Genomic DNA, 24395 nt, shown 5'->3' with positions numbered 1-24395 from the left:
ACATCTTCCTCTGCAAAAATTCTCAAATATTTGCATTTCTCTCATAACCTGCATATTTCTAGTAATATGCATTTCTCTCATAGCCTGTGTATTACTATTGAACTGACTGTTGATGTCCCAGTGTGAATGATAAAGACAGACAAACAGACTAATTTAAAATGCCCTTAAATATGACTCTGACTTTGTAACATTTCCATTTCATCTTTTTAGTGTGCTTGAATTGTTTTCCTATTACAGGGTGTCATTAGCCACAGTTAAGAATGCATTTTCAGTTCAATACCAGGTCATCCATGATTGGTTCACTGGTAATAATTAGGCAGACATTTGGAATTTTCAGTGGCAGATACTTCTCTGTGGTGAAGTTGTTACTCTGGTTCCCCAAAACTTTTTCCCCCTCCTCTTAGAAAGTGGTGGTATTTGCTTACTGACTGGTGCATGAGTAGGGTTCCTCCTAACATTATTTCAGGCAGCAGTTGTGCTTGATCTTTGCAGGATTCTATACTGCCGTGCTTCCCTGCATGAGTAATTTATATTTTAGTATTAAATCAGCTCACACCAACCATAAGAATAAGTATTTACTGTAACTAAAATATTTATTTGCATATTAAAATAAAATAAATATTTACAAAAACTGCTATTATATTAAATATACATGTAAAAACATTAAAACTGTGATAAAATCCTTGAGATAAAATACACTAAAATAAACCGGATTAAAAGCGATAAAAACGATAAAAATCTCTGGAGCTTTCGGAAGCTTGCGCTCCCTTCCTCAGCAGTAACAAAACTTCCTGCAGCACGTCCATATATATAACAGGATCACGGTACCTATACACGTGGTGCAGTCGGCGCATGGTCTGAACTGGAAGCGGAAATAGCTCGGGAACGTGTTAAGCGGTACCTATACACGTGGTGCAGTCGGCGCATGGTCTGAACTGGAAGCGGAAATAGCTCGGGAACGTGTTAAGCAAAACCGTTCATCCGTACTTAGGATAATAGTTTCAAACAGAGGATGCATACGCATACCTCTGTCCCTATTCATAATATTGTGGTCGGATGAACAGATTCGTAGGCTCTCGAGCCATTTACGGTTCCAGAACCCATGCGCTCGATCCATGATAACCGCATCCTCTGGGGAAATTTGATGCTGCTTTTCAGGATATGAGTAATTTAGTAGCAATTTTCAGACCTAATATAGAAGCTTTAATTTGAGACGTCATACTTTTGTAATGTAAATAAAGATCTGTCTTATGATGTAGTTGCATTAAAGTTTCCTGCTTTGGACTCCAGGAGGTCTGGCCAATTTAAAGATTACTGGAAATCCAACAAATACTATTTGTTACTTGGTGTAACATAAAAAAAAGCTTTCTTTAAAATGATGTATCATTAGTTTAAAATAAATCTTTTAATAGTTTAAAATAAAATAATCTTTAGAGTTGAAACTTGGCCCACACTTGTGGGATAGTCTACATTATGACATGGCAAGAAAAATGATTGATGCCACTATGTGATAGCTGCCATTCTTTGCTTAGTTATTTTGCATATATATACTGTTATTTTCTTGAAACACTGCCTTTTCTTGAGGGTAACTCATCTTTGGCTAATGAAGATTAGCATAAGAAAAATAAGCATCTCAAATGTAGTGTGTAGAGTGGAAACTTATTTCAGCTAGATCAGAATTTTACTTGATACAGTTTCTTGATTCCAATCCTGCAATTTTGCCTATTAACATTTTAGTACATATTTAAAGGAATGGTTATATACGATATTTCAAGTTAGATTAGTAAAGGTGGGGCTTTCCCAAAATGTGAAATTTTGATATAAAAGCATGTTTAAGAGAAAATCTTATTTGTATTGCTTATGTTATTGAGTCTGATTAATATGCTCCCTTCAGTGGAGCTAATTGTTTGAAAATCTGGCCAGGGAATGACTGTAGATAGTGACATCATGCAAACATTTGAGTCGCAAATATGAGATGAAAAGAGTAAGGATTAGCAAGTTATGTGGATGGGGAGGGTAGCTATCACATAATGTCTCTACCCTAAATGTTTTTTTTCCATTGACAGGATGTCATGCAATACATTTCTCACAATCAAAATAGCAATATCTGCAAGTGTCAAAATATTAGAAATATGTATCTTAAATCAGGTTCAGACTTGTGGTGTAGCATACTACCAGCAGACACATGGTAGCTAGCACCACAAGTCTCCCTAGGGTACTCGGATATGGATCTAGATATCCTATGCAGATGCCCCTTTGTGAGTGCATTTCTTCCTTGTTGAAATTAAGCCTTAGACTTCTTGTAAAAAAATACATTATTAATAACACACATACATTTATTAACGACATGGTAGCTTATCTTTTTCTGGGATACTTATAATGGTGTTTCAACATTTTCAAGTCACACAAAAAAAAGTAAACTTTTAGCTTGTGTTGAAATGACAAACATCAAATCCCCTTTCCCATAAAAAACACACAGTAAAATATTGTGTTCTTGACCAAGGATGTATCATGCAAATTTTTATAGATATAAATACAAATGGCATATTTAATCAATTATGAATTATATAAGAGCTGTAGTAGTACTAAAGTAATAATTATGAAATCAGTATTATAATTTGATAATCCACTCTTAAAGTTATTACTTTTTTCCTCATTTTTAATGTAATGGCTTATCTGCTATGTTCTGTTACAACACTATTACTTGACTAATGATTCACTAACGATGCGTTATGAATCAAAACAAGCAGAAGTAAAAGTAAAATTGTTGCAAAGTAAAATGGAGTCTCCAAGGAAATTGATTAATTAATGTAAATATTAAATTCATATAAGTTTAGAAAATGTTTCTAGATATGGAAGATACTTAACTATCATGTAAGTAGTGCAGATTCATTGCTTTTCAATTTGCTATCTCTAAATAGGCCTACAAGGCTGGGACAATTCATGTTGATGATTAAGCTTCACACCAGCCCGAAGATAAATAAATTCAATACTGTAACTAAAAACACTTTATTTACAATAAAATAAATATAAAATAGATATATATTTACAATAAAAATAAATAACACTGATAAAATATACTAAAAATCTAGAAATTAAAAGCAATAAAATTTGCTGTAGTTTTTGGAGGCAGCAGTCTCCTTCCTCAGCAGCAGCATATATCTACTGTGCTGCACATTCTTAAATAGCAGATCCATGGTACACGTCACATGGTTCCACGGTTGGAATTTTCCATTTGTGCACCGGGACCGGAAATGGCTCAGGAGCACGCTAGCTGAAACCGTTCATCATATCCAAGAACGATGGTTTCCAGGAGGGGGTGTAAACTTGCACCCCTATCCCTATTAATAGTATTGCTAACTGCCCCAATGCATAAGCTCTCAAGCCATTTACGGTCCCAGAACCCCTGTGCATGATCTGTGATGACAGCATCCTCTGGGGAAATTTGATGTTGTTTCTCCCAGAAATGTTCTGCCACAGCAGACTTCCCATACTTTGCAGACTTTATTGCATTTACATGCTCCTCCAGCCGGTCTTTCAATCGCCGCCCCGTCTCACCCACATAACACACCCCACAATCCGGGCATTTAATTTCATACACACCCCACTGCTTTGAGCGCCTCCATAGCCAGGTGGGAAGGAGCAGCAGTGCGTAGCACACGCTTCTTGATTAGACCGGGGTTCGAGCCCGTCATCACCAAATATGGAGGATGCGGAAAGGTCAAGGGAATGACCACCGCATATTCCCGGAGCAATATGGCCTTAGTTGCTAATGCTCCTTAAAACCCAAACAATAACAACAGCCTCACTGCTGGCTTCTTTGGATATGGGGTCTTTAACTCAAGATATTGCTGTGTGCAACCTCCGACCTGGGTGTTGCACACAGCGTATCTGACACCCCCGAATTATACGTGCAATGTGGTCTGAAAGGCCTGGATAGTAGGGAATGTATGCGGTTCTCACAGGGGCAAACTGCTCATCTTTTCAATTTGCTGTTATGAATAGAAAACTGAAGTTTGCACTTAAAAGCATTACATCTTGTTGTGGAGCAAATCATCATTATGTTATTCTCAGCCTTAAAAAAATAGCAGTTTCCTATACGGAAAAGTATACTGCAATGAGTTCCGTTACCCCCACAGAGACCATTACAGGAATTATTTTTCCCTCTTTGATGAGTAACTTGACAGCTTAGCATAAGAGCTGACCATCATCTGCGATAAGTTTTACGATGAGATATCAAAAGGTATAGAAGATTTAAATCTGTAAGTTTAGACTAGCAAGGCTGAACTGTATAACTGTTGTATCATAGCTTGTGCAATTGTTTTGTATGATGAGTGGCAAGTTTATTGGCTGTACACCCATCAGTCAAGGAATAGACTATTCTCTATTTTCATGTCTCCATGCTATTAGGCAGATATAGAGGGATTGTGTATGCAATTCAGCAAGGAATGAGCCAACAGTATGACTGAAGTGATTGTGGTATGATGGTTAACACACTAGGCCTCAACATGACGGATATTGCTGCATCTCAGGGGAATCGTTGCACATCATCATATTGGAATCCAGTGTCTAGATTACATTGAGAATGGTCTAACAATCAGAAAACTTCCAACCATTGGAATTCTGAAGTTAGAGACAATTTTTTGATTTGAAAAGCCAACAGAGATGAAGAAAATCATAACAGACAGGGCACAGTTAATCAAATGCAGTGATGTGTAGAGGGGTATATATCAGAACCCATCATCGGACCATATCATGTTATACAGCAGCGTAAAACCTCATTGGGTTTTACTGTTTTCAGCTCAAAACAATTAGCTTTTGATATAGTAGGCACAAGGAATTTACACTGGACTCGAGGAATATGGAAAAAGGTTTGCCTGGTGTGACAAATGCTGGTTATAGTTGTTCCATTTGACCCTCTGTGATCATTTAGTGAGTGTGATACATTGCTATCTGCCACTGGTTTGGAGAGATCTGAGTTTGATTTCTATCATCAACTGGAGGAATTTCTCAAGTCCTCTTCAGTAAAGGTTGTATTTATTCAGGTATAGGGAGTAGGGTTCTCCTGTGAATCATTCCAGGTTTTTCAGCCCACACAACTTGCAAATCTGCCTGTTAATACATATTTATACTTACAAAATACACTCAAATGGATATGAACAACCATTTGAATGTACAGTGGACCCCTGCTTTTCGATTGGTTCACTGTATGATCAAATCACTTTACAATGGACTCCCCATAATAAAATACCGTTCACTATACGATATGTAGTAAGTGATTGTGATCATGTTTGTGAATTGAATTTTAATTTTATTAAACAGCGATTCTAATAAGTGTAAATAGGAGGAATATTATCCACAGACTATAAAAGTAAAGATATAAAGCACAAATATACACTTTATTACCTTACCAATTAACAAAATTAAATGATACATGAAAATTGGAAGAATATTTACTATTAGCAAACTAAAAATAAATTTATGTTTAGCATAAAAATAAAAAATTTTATACTTTGCTTAATTAATACTGTAATATACATACTAACTAACTGATATTTCTGTTCACTGACATTTTTTTTTTTTTTTTTGGTTGTAAAATTTAAAACTAAAAAAGATAAGCAATATAATAACAAAGAACTTGGCATGCACAAATTGCAATTAACATGATAGGAATGAAGGGAAGATTCTGAAAATTTATTTGATATTTTTTTTTATATGATTGAAGATTTCATGGCAGGGGAAGCACATTTTAGGAAAGATGTAGAGCTGCTGCAATGAGTACAGAGAAGGGCAACGAGATTAGTGAGTGGAACAAAGGGTTGCTGTTACCAAGAAAGTCTTAAGTTTTGCAAGTTGCAACATCTGGAGACTAGACACCTGTGAAGTGATCTGATTGGCATGTCATACAGCAATTCTTTTGAGCAGGCTCAATGCTGATGGGATTCTCCCTCTTGCTGAGATTACAAACCAGAGGGAGTTCATAGATTCAAATTGAGGAAAGACATTTGTAGAATAGATGTGTGGAAGTTTGCCTTTAGCCAGCAGGTAGTTGATTGCTGGAAGAGTCTTCCATCTGTTGTTGTGGAAGTTGATGGCTTAAATAAATTTAAGGCTGAACTAGACAAACATTTGGAGTGACTGGATGGGTGAAATGGATTTTTTTTGTTTTTTTTTTTTGTTTTTTTTTGTTGATGCTGTATAAACTTGTTTTCTTGCATCATCTGCTCAACTAATGCTAATTTCACCATAATAACCTAAAAACCCACAGAATTCCAGCTATAGGTATTATCACAAATACAACAAGATCCAGTTTACTACCCGTTTATAATGGGTTACACTAACAGAAAAGCCCCATAAACTGGAAACTGCAAATTGTTTTTTGTTTTATGGTACAGACCTCCAGAAGTGTGCTTTATGGTGCCTCCGTAGCCAGGTGGGCAGGAGCAGCAGTGCGTAGCACACGCTTCTTGATTAGATCGGGGTTTGAGCCCGTGCCCACCAAATACGGAGGATGCAGAAAGGTCAGGGAATTACCACTGCATATCCCCGGAGCAATATGGCCTTAGTTGCTAATGCTCCTAAAAACCAAATAACAAATAACACAAATGTGCTTTAGAAAAAAACCGAATATACAATAACGATGAAAGTGTAGTGCATTTTAATGATTTGAATTGGTTTTTTGAAATTTAATTCTATAAAGCTGCAGATTCTACTAACCAGTGATCATTTTAACTGGCCCCAACTTGTTTAACTTTATGATGGGCTTGAAGAGAAATTGTTGGTAAATGGGGGAAAAAAGCACCTGAGGCGGATAGAATCTATCCTGTTATATTAAGGGAGGCAGCAAACTGTTAGCCACGAATATGAGAGCATCCTTGGATTCAGGGCGTCCCTGTTGCCTGGAGATGTGCAAACGTATCCTCATTCCATACAGGGCAATCAAAGAGTGACATGAGTAACTACAGACTTGTTAGCTTGGCTTCTGTTCCATGAAAAATAATGGAGGCACCTGTTAAAGAAGTAATGCAGGACCATCTGGACAGGAATGCATTTATACTGCAGTCATATCGAGGATTTGTTAAAGGATGATCTTGTCTGACCAATCTGATTGTAGTAAACAAACCAGATGCAAAATGCAATTTTGACATCATATACTTTGATTTCAGAAAAGCTTTTGATACTATTTCACATAAGACTGCTATACAAATTGCAACAGTGTGGCATTAAGCACAAGTTACTGCTCTGGATAAAGGGATGGCTGAGTGGGAGAAGACAGTGGTTATTAACAGACACTGCTCTTTTTGGAGACCCCCCAGGGTTGTGTTGGGCTATTATTGTTTTCTATTTTTATTGATATTGATGAAGGTATATTAGACTTAATGTCTGAGTTTGCTGATGATATGAAGGTTGGTATGGCAGGGTGACGGTAATCAAGGTATGCTATTTCAACAAGTTCCAGACAAATTAGGTAAATTGGGCTGAGAAGTGGAAATTGAAGTTTAACAACAACAAATGCAAGGTACACTGAAAGGACAGAATTCATGGGATACCCGGTTCCTTAGCAACCCAACACTGTCACCCCTCTTGTTAGTGGATGAACCCACCACTTGGCAGATATGGCAGTACACTGCATTCACCTAGACCAGGGGTTGGCAACCTGTGGCTCGCGAGCTGCATGAGGCTCTTTGAACATGTAACTGCAGCTCTTTAACTTTTAGCCCACATGAAGCATAATTTGAAATGGAGTTAGAGGATTTAAAAATCAAGGAAAGGTGGAGTGCAAGACTAAATTGAGGATTTCGAGAGGCAAAAGGCCTCCCTTGCAATTCTACACAAATGGACGGCGATAGATGACTTAAATGCAAGACCAAATTGTGTTCGATGTGTGGAGGAGCTGACCGGACACATACATAAATTTGAAAATACAGGTCGACCATCGCTAATCACACCACTGGTAATCCGGTTCCACTGCTAATCCGGACATAATTTCAAATTTCCCGGGTCGGCACACCAACTTGCCGCTACTGTTTTGTTGGCTTTGATTGCAGCATCAGCTGTTGGCGCGAACAACACTGGCAAGCCGTTCCCACTTGTTTTTCTGCATTTATTATTATAACTTTCTCACATTTAGCCCCAGCCATGTTTCCAATGCATAAATTGCCTCTTGTGGTGTAAAGTGCAAACACCATACATTGTCCATAACTTTGATATTATATATTTGGATCTTAGAAAGGCTTTTGATACTGTTGCACATGGAAGACTGCTGCACAAATTGGAGCAGTGTGGCATTGGAGGCAAATTGCTGCTATGGATAAGGGGATGGTTGAGTGGCAGAAGACAGAGAGTGGTAATCAATGGACACTGCTCAACGTGGACTAATGTTATTAGTGGAGTTCCTCAAGGTTCAGTGTTGGGTCCGTTGTTGTTTTCGGTGTTTATGAATGATATTGATGATGGGATATCAAGTTTAATGTCCAAGTTTGCAGATGATACAAAGGTTGGCAGGGTCGTTAAGGACAATACTGACGCTATGCTGCTGCAACAGGATCTGGACAGGTTGAACAGATGGGCTGAGAGGTGGCAAATGAGGTTTAACATCGACAAATGTAAAGTGCTGCATATGGGAAACAGTAACCCCAGAGCAACGTATCAACTCTGCGGTACTACACTGACAGTGGTGGAGAATGAAAAGGACCTGGGGGTAATTGTGCAGGCAGATATGAAGTTCTCTGAGCAGTGCAGACGAGCTGCAAGAGTAGCTCATGGTGTCTTGTCAATGATATACAGGAATTTTTCTAGCAGGGATAAGGAGGTGATTATTCCCTTGTATAAGGCAATGGTAAGGCCACATCTTGAGTACTGTATACAGGTCTGGAGGCCTCATTTCAAGAAGGATGTAGAGCTGCTGGAACGGGTACAGAGAAGGGCAACAAGATTAGTAAATGGAACAAAGGGTTGCTCTTACGAAGAAAGGCTTAAGTTTTGCAAATTACAGAGTCTGGAGACTAGGCACCGGCGAGGTGATCTGATAGAGGTGTATAAGGCTTTGAATGGTTTGAGCATGCTCAATGCCAATGGGATTCTTCATCTTTCTCAGAATAATCACCTCAGAGGGCATAAATTCAAATTGAGGAAGGACGGATGTCGGATAGATGTGCGGAAATTTGCCTTTGGCCAGCGGGTGGTTGGTTGGTGGAACCGACTTCCATCACTGGTTGTTGAAGTTGATAGCCTAAACAAATTTAAAGCTCAACTGGACAGGTATTTCGAACGAACGGAGGGGTGAAATGGGAGTGGGGTTTTTTTTTTTTTTTTTTGTTTTTTTTGGCTGATGCTGAATAAGCTTGCTTTCTTGCATCATATGCCTCTGCTAATGCTAATGCTAAAGTCAAACTTCTGAAAAAACTCAACAGCGGTGTGTCTGTGAGAAGTTTAACTCTGCTTAATTGTAAATTCCAGCAATTTCTCTCAGTTCTCTTATTTTAGTAATTTTCTTTTAGCCATTCCTTTTTAGATTTTTTATTTATTTATTTTTTTTTTTACAACATACTTGTACAAACTTGCGGAAAAACAACACAATATGATGGATAATACAGTGCGCCAACGAACTTGTTTTCACAAAATCTCTAACAATACTGACAAACTTATTGCGACGTTTGAGAGTTTATTTTATCGCAATTAACTAATCACAAACGACCTTCATATGTATGCCGTAATAACATCACACGTATGTGGCTGACACGGCTTCTCAAGAAATAAAGTAACCTACTGGGCCACATTGGCCACATATATGCGACATAAAAAAAAAGACTTTTTTTTTTTTTGATATTTTAAGCGAAAAAACGACAACACTGACATTACAATATTTATTTTACAATTACTAATCAAATTATTTGTTAAATGTTTTTGGTCTGTGGGGAATTTTTTTTTTTTTTAAACTAGCTTGGCAGTCAACGTGTTAAAGGTAGGATGAGGTGGTTAGCTCTTGGGTAAACTGTATGTCCTAAAATAACCATTGGTGATCTGGCAAACTCACTAATCCGGCACCCCACAGGTCCCAACGCTGCCGGATTAGTGATGGTCGACCTGTATTTGCATTTGGACTTCTCTCAGTTTTTGGTTCGACTTATTTCTGTGGGTAAATATTTTTGAACATGAACTGTATTAAAAATAAATTAAGAAACTGTTTGAACAATGCGAGTTTCTCAGCATGTTTAACGATGAAAATTACAGCATACTCGCCTGATGTTGAGAGACTAGCTCAAGAAGTTCAGCAACAAGTCACATCAATTCATATCTAATTGGATGTTTCTTACATTTTTTCAGTATTAATAAATATTTGAAAATATTATATACAAAATATATATATTACAAATTATGTAGTATATCTTTTAATAAAGTACCTTCCCACTCTACTCCATTTCTCAAAACTCCCCCCTCCTCGATCTGAGGTGCGGCTCTTCAGATTCCCCCCCCCATTCTTTTTTAATTAGAGCAAAAATGACTTCCCTCAAAAAAGGTTGCCGATCCCTGATCTAGATGGTAATTTAATCTCTGTATGGATAAATGTTGAGTTAACCAAATTTGAAAGAGGGATGATAGAGGGTGCCCGATGGATGGGCCACTCTATAGTGGAGGTGGTACAGAAATTGCAGTATAAGAATGTATGGGGAATATGCCATTTCTGGAATAAGATCTCATTGTGGGCAGAGAAAGGTGGTGGCTGAATGTGGCTGTTGACGTCTGTCTTGCATTGTTTCAGCCAACTGGAGAGTGACAGTGGCACAAATCACCATCAGCTTCAACGAATGAGGTGCCAGAAATGTCTCCACCAAAACCATCAAGCAATCATTAGCCACAATAGGTTATGGGAACTGCTGACCCATCAGAATCCCATTGCTAACGCCACGACACAGGATTCTACTCAACTGGGTGAAAGAACATTGACACTGGACCTTGGATGGTTGGAGACGGGTTGCCTAGTACGATGAGTCCCGTTTCCAGTTATTTTGAGCAGACAGCAGGAGGGTGCATATCTGGCGGAAACCACATGAAGCTATGCACCTGTCATGTCAACTAGAAACTGTTCAGGCAGGTGAATGGTTGGTAATGGTCTGAGGCATGTTCAGCTGGCACACGTTGGGACCTCTGGTATGTCTAGTCACATCTCTGAAGAGTCCAGGTTACGTGTCCATCCTTGCAGACCATCTGCATCCCTTCATGGTCATCATGCACCCATAGGGCAATGGACTCTTCCAGCAGGACAGTGAACTTCCCCACAGAGCTGTTGTGACTAGAACATGGTTCGAAGAGCATTCTGCAGATTTTACCACCATGGAATGGCCTCCCCGTTCATTGGACATGAAACCTGTGGAGCATCTTTGGGATGCTGTGGAAAGGTCCGTTCAAGCTTTGGATCCTCCATCCAGGAATGCGATGGAATTATTGGACAGCAGTGCAGCAAGCATGGATGAAAATAATAATAGTAGTAGTAGTAATAGTGGCATGTGATGCAAGAAAGCAAGCGTATGAGCTTATGCAGCATCAGCCAAAAAAAAAAATTTACACAATTCCCTTTCAATGTTTGTCCAGTTCCTCCTTAAATTTATTTAACCTATCAACTTCCACAACAACAAATGGAAGTTAGTATTAGTAATAGCCGCATGGTGCAAGAAAGCCTATGGCTTATGCTGCACCAGCCAAAAAAAAAAAAAAAAAAAAACCCCCAAATAAAACAATGATTAAAAAAAAAAACTAATAATTTATAAAAGAAAAGAAAATTAAACCTATCATCCTATGCGTTTCCCTCACCCGAAGGTACTATCTAGATGACCTTTGAATTTCCCCAAACTGTCAGCCTCTACCACCCATTGTAGGCAACTTATTCCAGTAATTTATAACTCGCTGGCTAAAATAAAACTTCCTGCAGTCCAATCTAAATGTCTCCCCCGTAACTTGAATTTATGTCCCCTAGTTCTAGCATCATTTATAATCTTGAAAATTTTGTCCTCGTTCATTTTACTGATGCCTCTCAGAGCCTTAAATTTATTTAACCTATCAATAAAATCTCTAAAGTGTCTAGTTTCCAAACTCTGCAACCCACACATTCAAAGTCTTTCTTCATAAGGACGCCCTTTTGCCGATCTCACCAGGTGAGTTACCCATCTTTGCACCCTTTCAAGAAGCTCTGTCTTTCTTTAGGTGCAGTCTCCGTACTTGAACACAGTATTCCACGTGTGGTTTAACAAAAGCCTTATATAATGGGATTATCACGTCCCTATCTCTACTTGCAAAAGTTCTGTTCCAACCTGTTTACAATGACCAGAGAATTTCATGTCTGACCGTATCGTAACACCCAAGTCCCTTTCCTCCGGTACTGGGTTTAGTACTGGAGGAAAGTTGAACTTTCCTCCAGTACTTTAGTTGAACTCAACCAAGTTGAATAAGTTATTTTGGATTACTGTTTCCCAGATGTAATACCTTACACTTTGTTGGATTAAAGCATAGCTGCCATTTTTCTGACCATTCCTGAATGTCTCTCTGATGAAGCTCAGACCATTCCATCTACGTCTCTCTGAAGAAGCTCAGCTTGACAGTGATCATTAACTACCCTACCAATTTTAACATCATCTGCAAATTTAGACATCATGCCTTCTATCCCTTCATCAATGTTGTTTATGAAAATTAAAAACAACAGTGGTCCTAATATTGATCCTTGGGGAACTCCACTTCTTACATCAACCCAATCTGAGGAATAGCCATTTATCAGAATCCTCTGCCTCCTGCCCCAAAGCCATCCTGCTATCCATCTAAGGATTTTCCCAGTGATTCCAACCGTTCATGTGGGACTGAGTCAAAAGCTTTGCTGAAATCTAAATAAACAATGTCAAAATTATTCCCTAAATCCAGCTCATGAGTAACCCTTTCAAAATAGCGAACCAGATTTGTTAAACATGATTTTCCTTTTACAAAACCATGCCGACTATCCTTGAGAATTTCAATTCTATCCAAACGATCCTGAATTCCACCCTTGATCATTGCCTCCATGATTTTCCCCACCACTGAAGTCAGACTGACAGGTCGATAATTTCCCACTTCACTCTTAGAACCACCCTTATGTATGGGAGATACATTGGCACTTTTCCAATCCAACGGAATCTCTCCAGAGTCTAGTGCTGCTCGCATAATTAGCCTCAATGGTTCAATGCACTCACTTGCCACCTCCCTTAAGATTCTAGGGTATATTCCATCAACTCCAGGAGTCTTACTGGCCTGTAGGCTCGAAAGTTTTTTCATTAAATAATCTTGCAAAATTTCAGTATCATTAATTACATATTTTTCAACTTTGCTCCCACAATTTCCCATTGCCACAAAAGGTTTTTCTTCTGTAAATATCGATGCAAAATAACTGTTGAGTTCATCTGCAACGGCAGCTGGTGTATTTAATACTTTCCCCTTACGTAAAGGTCCGATCTGGTTTGTCCTGCTGTTCTTAGCATTTATATATGTGAAGAATTCCTTATCCCCCCCCTCTTTGCTCTGTTTGCTAGCGATTTCTCATAAACTGCCTTTGCCTGTCGATCTATTACAGATCATCTTGTAGCTGTTATAGACTTCAGTACTTTTCATTGCTCTGTAACTTTTCCATGCCACCTTTTTCTGCTCAAGTAATGTGGCAACTTCACTATTCATCCAACTTGGAACTCTCCTTGTGGAGTATTTTTTTTTTTTAATTGTAAATACGCATTTAAGGCATCTGTGATTATTGTTTTAAAATCATACCACAGTTCAATTGTATTCATTCTCTGTGTGATATCTACCTAGTTAATAGAGGCCATGTAACACCTTAAGGCATCGTAATTTCCTTTTCTGAAATTATAATCCATTCCTTTTGCCTTTTACTACTGCTACCTCTCTCTCTCTCTCTCTCTCTCTCTCTCTCTCTCTCTCTCTCTCTCTCATCCACCGTAGAACTCCGTGATCACTTCCTGCTACTGGTTCCTCTGCTGTCAGCCCTGTTATGTCATCTGATTCATGGGTGATGATGAGGTCTAGGATATTCTTTTCTTTAGTACTTTCCCTGACATGTTGATACAAATAAGTCATCTAGTTGATTTAAAAATTTTGTTCCCCGTGTCGAGTTTCCTTCCCATTTACTCCAATCAATCAGAAGCAAATTGAAATCACCCATAATAAGACATTGACCCTTACTTACCCATTCCATTTGTTTGTAGAGACTTTCGTCATAATCTTCACAATCACCTGGTCTGTAGATTACTTCTACTTGCATTATACCTCTGTTTCTAACTAATCTCACACCATACAGATTCTATACTAGCATGTGAAATGTCTGAATCCGGGAAAGCTGTTGTCGCATGCAGGCTGCTTCTGATAAGAAGCATTACCCCACCACCCCTTCTATCTACCCTATCCTTACTAAATATGTTATACAAGCCGTACTGAAACTCATCATCTCCTATTTCCGGGTGGCACCACGTTTCCGTAAGCCCTATTATGTCCGCGTTACTTGTTTTAACCAGCAGTTCGAATTCGCTCATTCGAATTTGTTCCAGCAATAAAACACCCGCTGGCTAAAGGCAAATTTCCACACATCTATTCTATATCCGTCCTTCCTTAATTTGAATTTATGTCCCCTTAGGTCCATAACTGAACAAATGGAAGAATCCCATCAGAATTCAGTGTGCTCAACCCATTCAAGGCCTTATACACCTCAGTCAGATCACCTTGCAGGTGCCTGGTCTCCAGCCACTGCAATTTGTAGAACTTAAGGCTCTCTTGCTAAGAGAATCCCTTCATTCCCCTCGCCAATCTTGTTGCCCTTCTCTGTACACGCTCAAGTAAATCTACATCCTTCCTAAAATGAGGCCTCCAGATCTGTATGCAGTACTCAAGGCATAGCCTGACCATTTCCTTATACAGAACGACAATCAGTTCCTTTTCCTTGCTAGCAAAATTCCTGTATATCATTGACAAAACCCCATTACCTGCCCTGGCAGCCTGTCTGCATTGCTCAGTAAACTTCATATCTAACTGCACAATTACTCCCAGGTCTTCATTTTCTACCACCTTAAGTGTAGTACCACACAGTTGGTACATCCCTCTGGAGTTACTTCTACCCATATGCAGTATTTTGCATTTGTCAATGTTAAACTTCAGTTGCCACTTCTCAGCCCATCTCAAATTTTCTAGATCCTGTTGCAGTAGCACACTGCCATTACTGTCATTAACAACCCTGCCAACCTTTGTATCATGTGCAAACTTTGACACTAAGCCCCATCAGAATTCAGTGTGCCTGGAACTTCTGTTCCGGGTAAAATAATGGAGTTAATAGTGGACCCAATGCCTTGCCGTGTGACTGCCCTTATCCTGGTGAAAGGTGGACCTACTTTTACTAGGTAGGTATCCCGAGATTTCTGTTCACCTGTGTACTTCATATAGGAAGCAGTAATCCTAGATATTATATGCCTACGAGAGTATCCTGTGCGGACGTACATTTTTGCCGCTCCTGGAGAAGTTTTTTCTGATTTATTTTCTGTTTTATTAGCTTAAATTGGCATATTAACTTATTTTCTAGAGTAGTTTTATATTCTTATTTACGATACTTAGATTAAAGTAACTTAGATAGAGATTTTGTAGGTATTACTTAGTATTGGAAAGAGTATCAAATCCACGTGTTTACCGTTCGTAAATAGCCGCCATTGTTACGCGATAAAAATATCTCGAAATAGATAGCATAAGCTTAATATAGTATAGTATAGTACATAATATTGTCAATTAATCAGATAATAAATCTTGTTGAACTTCATTGTCAATTAAATTGTACTTTTAACTATACATATAAAAACTTGGGTTACGTAACATAAATAATTAGTAAAAAATAAATAATTAATACTTAACTTGATACGGAAGTTATATAAAGGGATTTCGTATATAACACTCGATACTGAAACATAAATATAGCATTATAACTGTGTTGAGATATAAGTTTAGAGTTTTAATTTTGTATTGAAATTGAAATTTTATTGAAATTAAATCGAAATCCTGACTCTGACCAGAGCAGCAAAGCAAAAGGCTCAAGCTAATGGGAGTGCTGTGGCTCAGGGGAGAACTGAGGGGGCAGTTGCCCTCTGAATCACAGCCTATTAAAATGCACTACTTGCTTGATGTTTGTGGAGCAGTCAGGTACACGACATGATACTGCCATGGGGGATGTCTTTGTGTGTGCGCGATGCAAGGAGTGTAAGGAAATCAGGCGACAACTCAGCATTGATATGGGCCTATATGAGAGCTTGAAGGACAGGGTGGATGCCCTCGAAGGATTAAAAGTGAGGGGTCCATCAAGCTCTCAGCTGCCCACACCAATGCCAGAGCTTGCACTTGGTCATCACGCAACACAGCATCATCATCATCATCATCATCATCATCAGCCATTTTCAATCCACTGCAGGATGAAGGCCTCTCCAGCAACTTTCCAGTTGCTTCTGTTTTGAGCACTGGACATCCATTTACTACCCACAAACTCATGAATTTCATCTATCCATCTCCGCCTTTGTCTTCCAGGTTTTCTTCTAGCTCCTCTTGGATACCATTCTGTTATTTTCTTAGTCCATCTGTCATCATGTCTTCGAGCTATGTGTCCTGCCCAAGACCATTTTAGTTCTTTAGTTTTGATAAGAATGTCCTTTACTTGAGTTTGTTGCCTAATCCATGTGTTTCTCTTCTTATCTAACAGTCTTATTCCCAATATGATTCGTTCCATTCTTCGCTGTGTGGTTCTCAGCTTCTCTTCCATTCTTTTGGTGAGTGCCCAAGTTTCACTTCCATAAGTCATGGTGGGGAGTATACATTGGTCCATTATTTTACGTTTCAGACAAACTGGGATATTGCTCTTCAGTATGTGACTATATTTCCTGAATGCTATCCATCCAAAATTTATTCTTCTCTTGACTTCCAGCCATTTATCATTATTACAGCTAATAACTTGTCCCAGATAAGTATATGACTCCACCTTTTCAATTACTGCTCCTTCAATCATTATGTCTCTTTCTGTGGCATACTTGTTCATCATTACTTTTGTTTTAGCCATATTCATCTTTAGTCCAAAATCCTTACTAGCTGTGCATAACTGATTAAGATTTTCCTCTAATTCTTTGGGATCATGGCTTATGACCACAATGTCATCTGCAAATCGCAAATGGTTTAGGTACTCTCCGTTCACATTGACTCCTTTCTGCGACCAGTCTAATCTTCTGAAAGCTTCCTCAAGGGCAGCAGTAAACAGCTTAGGAGATATTGTGTCTCCTTGTCGAACTCCTTTCTCAATTTTAAATTTCCTACTGTCTTTGTCTAGTCTAATAAAGGAGGTAGCACTCTCGTATATTTTCTTCAAAATCATAATATATGGGGTATCAATGCCTTGTCTTTCCAGTGCCCGAAACATTGCCTTATGCTGTATGGAGTCAAATGCCTTTTCATAATCCACAAATGCCAGGCATAATGGTGTTTTATATTCATTTGCTTTCTCCATTAGCTGTGATATTACGTGAAGGTGATCCATAGTTGAGAATCCTGTCCTAAAGCCAGCTTGCTCTTTCGGTTGATTCTCATCCAGTATTCTTTCTAATCTGTTAGTAATGACCCTTGTGAACAACTTGTAGATGTGGGATAACAAGCTAATTGGTCTATAATTTCCAATTTCTGATTTATCTCCTTTCTTATGCAGCAAAACTATGATTGCATTATTCCACTGCTTAGGCGTCACACCTTTTCTAATGCACTTTGTGAAGAGCCTTGCCAGTTTTTGTGTTATGTCTCTTCCTCCCAATTTTAACAACTCTACAGTAACTTCATCTTCCCCCAGGGCTTTCTGATTCTTCATTTTCTTCAATGCATGTTCTACCTCATCAGGAAGAATATTGGGTATGTCTGGGGTATGCCTTGGGGGCTGCTGCAACACAGCGGCAGCCCCCAAGGCAGAATGCGCTGGTCCCAAAGGAACTAGTAGTTGTTGGTGACTCTATTGTCAGGGAAACGGGAAACATGCTTTGTAAAAAGGATAGGTGGAACAGGATCAGGGTATGTCTGCCAGGGGCAAAGGTTGATGATGTTGTAGAGTGGATATCATCTTTTAAGGGCACAAAAGGTGATATAGTTGTACACGTTGGCACTAATGATATTAAGAGTAGGAGACCGGCGGAATTACTTAACAAGTACAGGTCACTGTTGAAAAAAAAGCCATGAATTAGGGTTGAATTTGAAAGTGTCTGCAATTCTGCCCAGACACGATAGGAGGGAGTATATGATGAGAGCATTGTCAATCAATTCGGCCCTGGAAGGATTGTGCAAGGCTCAAGGGGTAGAATTTTTTTCAGCCTGGTCTGTACTTGTTAACAGGAGAGACTGCTTCTACAGGGATGGGATACACTTAAATAGAAAGGGTGCAAGAATATTTGCTGATGCTATCGAGGCAGTGTTAGGTGGGTCGGAAAACTGCTAGATTGGGGGGATACAAGGACTAATAGATTAACAGTAGCCACTGGCAGAGGTGAAAGTGATTCTTGCACTGCTTCTATTGGAATGAGCCGCAGCCTGAAAAACAATATGCATGATATTTCAGAGACTGCTGGGAGCCATTGCGGTACAAGTAAATACATGGGTTGTGTTAGGGTAGCTAAGAATAGAAACAGGTGCAGATATACTTGCGTGTACACCAATGCTAGGAGTTTAGTAAATAAATTTGATGAATTTGAGGTATTGCTCAAAACATCAAAGGCAGATATTGTGGGGATTTCAGAGACGTGGTGTCACACAGATATAAGGAATGCAGAACTGGAATTTGGGGAGTACAGTGTCTACAGAAAGGATAGGCAGGATAGGAAGGGAGGAGGAGTTATGCTATTAGTTAAGAAATACATAAAATCCAAGGAAGTGAAGCCAGTCGACATTGCTGGACAGTGCAGTGTTGAGTCAGTTTGGTGTGACATAACCATTGGGAGATCAAAATTGAGAGTAGGAGTGTGCTATAGGCCTAATGACTCTGATGAGTATAATAAGAAACTGTACGGGGAAATAGAGTGGGCCAGTAAATCAGAGTCTTATAATGGGGGATTTTAATTTCCCCGATATTGACTGGAATTTGGGGGCTGGTCACTCACACACTAGCAAGGCTTTTTTGGATTTATTGGATGATTGTTTTCTACATCAGCATGTTCAGGAGGCAACTAGAGGGAGTAAAACTCTTGACTTGATTATCAGTAGTGATTCTTCATGCATTAAGAATCTGCAGGTAAATGAACCACTAGGTGGCAGTGATCACAGTGTGCTGAAGTGGGATTTACTCAAAGAGGTAACTACCATTAGGGATAAAGGGAAGGGTTATTGCTTTCGTAAAGGCGACTACGATGGACTGAGACGGTATTTAAATTCTATACAGTGGGACCAACTGATGATGTTACCAACAGCAAATTCAAAATGGGAAGCATTCAAAGAACTTATCTTGGAAGCTACTAGGCTTTACATACCAACTAAGAAATATTGTTCAAGGTTTAGGCCTAAGTGGATGTCAGATGAACTAATGAGACATATGGCAGAGAAGAAAAATGCATGGGATACATACAAATTAACACGTGACACAGAAGCCTATGATAGATACAAGTTGATCTGTAACCAAGTTACAAAGGAGGTTAGGCAGGCGAAGGCAGATTATGAGAAATCTTTGGCAAGGGATGCAAAGAAAAACAGCAAAGAGTTCTTTACTTATGTAAACTCTAGAAGGAAGGGGACGAATCAGATTGGTCCACTTGATATCGATGTGTCAACTTTTGATGATCCTGCTCAGGTAGCTAACAAACTGAATGAATATTTTGCATCGACATTCACACATGAGGAGTTATTCAGCGAGGGGAATGCCAGAGGTGTATTCAACTCTGGCAGTAAGCTAGAGAATCTTGTAATAACTGAGAGTAAAGTGGAGGAGAAATTGTTGAAGATAAATACAAGAAAGGCACCTGGGGTGGATGGGATCTATCCAGTTATATTAAAGGAGGCAGCAAAGGAAGTAAGCAAACCCTTAGCCATAATTATGAGAGCTTCCTTGGACTCAGGGGAAGTACCCATGGACTGGAGATGTGCAGATGTGACCCCAATTCACAAAGGAGGATCAAAGGGCGACAAGTAATTGTAGACCTGTTAGTTTAACTTCTGTTCCTGGAAAATTAATGGAGGCACTGGTTAAAGAAGCACTGCAGGATCATCTAGACAAGACTTCAGTTATAGCTCAGACACAGCATGGTTTTGTTAAGGGGAAGTCTTGCCTGACCAATTTGATTGGATACTATGATGCAGTCACAAAAGAACTGGATGCAGGGAATAACTTTGATATTATATACTTGGATCTTAGAAAGGCTTTTGATACTGTTGCACAAATTGGAGCAGTGTGGCATTGGAGGCAAATTGTTGCTATGGATAAAGGGGTGGTTGAGGAGGAGGAGACAGAGAATGGTAATCAATGGACACTGCTCATCGTGGACTAATGTTATTAGTGGGGTCCCTCAGGGTTCAGTATTGGGTCCATTATTATTTTCTGTATTTATAAATGATATTGATGATGGTATATCAAGCTTAATGTCCAAGTTTGCAGACGATACGAAAAGGTTGGCAGGGTTGTCAAAGGACACTACTGACACTATGCTACTGCAACATGATCTGGAAAGGTTGAGCAGATGGGCTGAGAGGTGGCAAATGAAGTTTAACTTTGACAAATGTAAAGTACTACATATGGGAAACAGCAACCCCAGAGCAACGTATCAACTCTGTGGTACTACACTGACAGTGGTAGAGAATGAAAGGGACCTGGGGGTGGTTGTGCAGGCAGATATGAAGTTTTCTGAGCAGTGCAGACGGGCTGCAAGAGTAGCTCATGGTGTATTGTCGATGATATATAGGAATTTTTCTAGCAGGGATAAGGAGGTGATTATTTCCTTGTATAAGGAGGCAATGGTCAGACCTCACCTAGTGTACTGTATACAGGTCTGGAGGCCTCATTTCAAGAAGGATGTAGAGATGCTGGAATGAGTACAGAGAAGGGCAACAAGATTAGTGAATGGAACAAAGGGGTGCTCTTACGAAGAAAGGCTTAAGTTTTGCAAATTACAGTGTCTGGAGACTAGGCACCGGTGAGGTGATCTGATAGAGGCGTATAAAGCCTTGAATGGTTTGAGCATGCTCAATGCTGATGGGATTCTTCCTCTTGCTCAGAATAATCACCTGAGAGGGCATAAATTCAAATTGAGGAAAGACAGATGTAGGATAGACGTGAGGAAATTTGCCTTTAGCCAGCGGGTGGTTGGTTGCTGGAATAGACTTCCATCCCTTGTCGTGGAAGTTGATAGCCTAAATAAGTTTAAGGCTCAGCTGGACAGGCATTTTGAACGAACAGAGGGGTGAAGTGGAAGTGGTTATTTTTTTATTTATTTATTTTTTTATTTTTATTTATTTTTTTTTTTTTGGCTGATGCTGCATAAGCTTGCTTTCTTGCATCAAATGCCTCTGCTAATGCTAATATCACACTCACTGAAGCAAAGAATGCAAAAGACCTGGAAGTAATTGTGCAGTTAGATATGAAGATCTCTGGTAGTGCAGACAGACTGCCTGCACAGTTTTTGGGGTCTTGTCAATGATATGCATAAATTTTGCTAGTAGGGATAAGGAGTTGATTAACCCATTGTGTAAGGCAATGGTCAGACCACATCTCACGTATTGCATACAGATCAGGAACTCTTGTTTTAGTAAGGATATGGATCTGTTGGAACAGGTGCTGAGAAAAGAAATGAGATTAGTGAGAGGAGCAGAAGGATAGTCTTTCCAGGAAAGGCTTCAGTTGTGTAAATTGCAGCACCTGGAGGCTAGTTACTTGCAATGAGATGTGATTGAGGTGTTTGAAGCTTTGAATGGACTGAAAAAGATCAGTGCTGATGGAATCTTGCTCAAACTATACATGACAGGGCATAAATTCAAACTGAGGGAGGATGGTTGCAGGGTAGATACGTAGAAATTTTCCTTCAGCTAGCAGGTGGTTGACTGTTGGAACAAAATCCTATTTGGTGTTGTAGAGGTGGATAGTTTTAATAAATTCAAGGAACTAGATAAACTGTTACAGGGATGAACAAGTGATATGGGAAATGTTGACTTTTTGGCTGATACTGTAAGCTTGCTTTCTTGCATCTTTTGCCATTATTAATACTAATATTTAAGTGGTAAATGTGAACTGTGGGTTCCTGTCACATTGAAATCCATGTTATAATTTTTAGTAATAAAAATGCCGACCGGGCTAGCCGAGTGGGTAAAGTACCTAGCCGGCAACCCCCAGGTCGCGGGTTCGATTCCCGCCTCGGGCTTGGATCAAAGTACTGCAAAAAAACCTTGGGAGGTGCAATATGGCCACAGAAGCCGATGCGCCAATAACTACCAAATCAAAAAAAAAAAAAAAAAAAGTAATAAAAATGGACTTTCAACTGTATTCATTTCTGTTTTGTTTATGTTGCTTTTTTCACATCAGTAGGTATGCCACTAAAAAGAGCTCGGTGTGTCACACATGCTGCTGTGTTGGTTACCCTACAATATACTCTTTGATCTATTAAAAAAAAAAAAAAAAAAAAAAAAGTGTGCACCTTGTATACATTTAGACCATAAGACAGGGAATTTTAGGCAACATTTTCCAGGGCAAAAAAGTACTTATGGTTGTGGAAGTAGAGCATATTGCAAAATAATTAAATGTGTTTATGTATTTACTGTATCTATTAACATAATTATAATTGATTTTTCAGAAATAATAGTTTATTTTTTATAAAAACAAAATGATTAAACACTTAAAACTATTACAATTCGTATGATTTGATTTGGACTTTGGATGCATTTTTTTGTTTGCTTGCTGTATAAGCTTTTTTTTTTTTTTTTTTTCCATCATTTACCACTGTTAATTCTAATACAAATTACATGGAGTTTTACATCTGTGTAGTTCTAAAATATTTGAGGTAAGCGTTTTCATTTTAACATGTATGGTATAGTTTAAAAAATTCCTTAAAATTTTGCTGGTGATCGTATTAAATTCACATTAACTCAATTTCTTGTGACACATAACTACTCAGCTTTCTGCCCTGTGCTGACAACATTTAGATTCCTTTTTGAGAATCAGTTTTAGGTCTGGTCTATTAAGAATCTGAAAAGCTAATATAACAAGTATCACTTTTACAAATAATATAATATAACAAGTATATTAGCCTTTTACCATATTATAGGTGATCTGATTTATTATAGATTAGCAGATTCAGTCAACCTAATTTGACATTTATGTGTTTAGATAGGTTACTTTGGGTTCTGAAGGAAAACAGTTTTTAATATCTTGTGTAATTCGAAAACAGTGTGTACTGTATATGCAAAAATGCATATCTTGAACTTGTATAACTTGAGAAATGCCTCTATTCTCTTGTTTAACACAAGATTGTTAATGGATTTATCAGTACCTTTTGATAGAGTTAATCCATTATTGGTAGGGGATATATATTGCACTATAACAGTGTAAAATGACTCTTGTTCTTTGACAACATTCATCATCTGATAGCTTTCAAAAATAATAAGTTGATACCAGCTTTAAGATTCATCATATTGATGTAGAATATTCAAGCAGCCTGAAATATTTGAGCAAAACACCATCTCATTTTATGTTGCTCAGTTTTGAAATTGTGTTTCTAGGCATGTTACTAAATTCAATAGCTGCTTGTTGTTTGCAAGAAAAATTGACTGATAATTGTATTGCAACTGTATAGAACTCATGTTTTCCCCTGTCCTTTTGTAACTGGAAGACTCCATGTGGGTGAATGCACACATCTCTTTGGAATTATTGGAGTATAAAAATGCTGCTCAGCCATAATTTAAATTCAACTCCCCTCCCCACCATTCCCAAAGGGTAGGTGAATGTATGAATTATGGATAATATATCTGCAGTAATAGTGTTTATAATTTGGTGCTTCGTACTTGTCACATATTTTTAAAGGTTGCTTGTTTTTTTAGGTAAGATGAAAATTGTATGTACAGCTTGAGAAATTTCAAACAATGAAAAGTGAGATAAGTTATGTAAATAATAGTTAATAAAAGATAGTTTTAAATTCAGTAAAAAACTAATTTTTTTTATTAAGTGTCTAATAGCTACCATGCAAGTTTTGTGTTCCTTAAATGCTTCATGGGGTGTGACTCATGAAGGATTAAATACATTTAAGTGTTTGCTTCATATGATTATATAAGAAAATGTTATCACTCGATACCAAATAAATTGTTATATTTGGAAAGTTTAAGGCCATTTCTTTCTGCAGCCTGCAGGT

The 24395-nt window shown here is 38.5% G+C and overlaps 1 protein-coding gene across 1 annotated transcript in view; it reads left to right on the top strand.

Moving 5' to 3' along the window:
* Window positions 1-24395, top strand: part of LOC150075303 (lysM and putative peptidoglycan-binding domain-containing protein 2-like) — a 42414-nt gene that overhangs the window by 2404 nt on the left and 15615 nt on the right. The gene's annotated exons all lie outside the window — the stretch shown is intronic.

This window comes from Mastigoproctus giganteus, chromosome 14, assembly GCF_048544385.1.
Source record: "Mastigoproctus giganteus isolate SK-2022 chromosome 14, ASM4854438v1, whole genome shotgun sequence".
NCBI lineage: Eukaryota > Metazoa > Arthropoda > Arachnida > Uropygi > Thelyphonidae > Mastigoproctus > Mastigoproctus giganteus.
This window is presented reverse-complemented; position numbering and strand designations above follow the sequence as displayed.